The sequence below is a fragment of the Lactuca sativa genome, chromosome 9, assembly GCF_002870075.4.
Source record: "Lactuca sativa cultivar Salinas chromosome 9, Lsat_Salinas_v11, whole genome shotgun sequence".
In the NCBI taxonomy this organism is placed as follows: Eukaryota; Viridiplantae; Streptophyta; class Magnoliopsida; order Asterales; family Asteraceae; genus Lactuca; species Lactuca sativa.
In genome coordinates, this window is record NC_056631.2 from 33,856,974 (window position 1) to 33,858,763 (window position 1,790).

Below are 1,790 nucleotides of genomic sequence, written 5' to 3' on the forward strand. Positions count from 1 at the left end.
AAACACAAGATAGCAATGTAAGACTTAATATTTGAATGACATAAAACAAGTTTTATTCCCGTCAATGGATCTACTTGCAAAGATTTGAAAGAAAAACAACTATAGATGAGGTAAACGTATAACAACCTTTCTAGTCCTTTGAATCCTCAGAGGGGGGGGGGGGGGGGGGGGGGGCTAGAATGTTTATGAAGAAGGAAAAGATCCAAGCAAGAATCTCTCTCCATATGCATCCACCAAACAAGTCACCAAACCACCAGTAGATGCTCTTCCCTTACTTGTGTGAAGTTGTACTTAAGTTTTAAGGACTTATATGAAATAAGTCTTCAAAGGAGAACTAAGTCAAGCATAAAAAACTAGACAACTAAATTGTTAGAGAAAGGAGAGGGGAGCTTCTTTTGCTCTTGGATTTGTATAAGAAAAAGAGAAGCAAGAGTGAACTAGTTAAGGTCTCCTCATGTGTTTATATACTAACACTCTTAGATGAAAGTCGATGATTTTCTTTAATGAGACCAATACTTGCAAGTAATTAATATGGTGTAATTAGACTAAGGATCAAATGACATCTTGTTCTCGTGAATGTTTCGTCTACAATTAGATATGAAAATTCATAATACCGTTGGAACATTACTTCCAATCCTTGAGTATTAAACCAAGGATAAAGTACTAAAATTCACAAGAGTGTGTATTCACTGAAAGAAGTAAGGGGACTAAAGCATGCAGAAGAAATTTTGATCATGAATATCAAGCCCTTGCTACTATTCATAGGATCAAAAGACAATCATTTTCCCAAATGTTTAAGTCTATGGTTTACGATTGAAATTGTTTACAAAAAATTTCATGAGATTGTTCTGACTTAATTAAATTTGGAACATTTCATATGTTCCTATTTAAAAGGAAAGTCTTGAAATTTGTAAATCTGGTATAGGAACAATAGTTCAAAACCAAATTCGAATATTTGAATATGGTGTGCTAATGTGGAATCATTTTCTTATATAAGGTTTGCATTACCATAGATCTAGTTGGACATGATTTTGGAATTCATTTGATTACAATTCTTATGATAAATACTTGACCACAAAACGTACTGATTTAAATACATTGAAAAGTTTGGATGGAACGTAATTGTGAAATAATAATCTTCTTTATATGAACAACAATTGCATTACCAAAGATAAAGATTAATAGGATTTTGGAAATCATTTGACCTTAAGTCTTATGATTAATGTGAATCTTGTTTATCAAGATATATGTGATTTGCATCACTAAGTGATGTGAATATTTTTTGGAATTAGCTTAGACTAATTAAGCCATTCAGATTAACCACAATACATGACCAATTTCATATGAACATGAGTCTTGAACCTTTTAGGCGTCCAGATCTCTAGTAAAATAAAATTAAGGGTCAGTTGAGCAAGAGGACTAGATACTCAAATCCTATAGGGATTGTGAGCATCTTAATCTGAACCACATCGATCATCTAAGAAATTATGAAAAAGGTTTCATATGTGGTCTCCGCCCAGAACGTTGCCGCAAGAAGTGTATTTGGATAGAAAATCGAAATCATTGTTTGATTTGATGCTTGATGAGTCGTACTATGCTTACCAACAATTCATGGACTATACCATGAAAATATGTTACAAGATTCCTTAAAATTAAACCAAATAAATGGGTTTATGAGACACTCTCAGAAATGTGGAGTAAGGCTTTGTCCCTCTCTATCACTTTTGGAAGTCTACGATTATGAGGTTTACGCACGTCGTAAAGCATTCGACAATCTAGGACTTAGATTG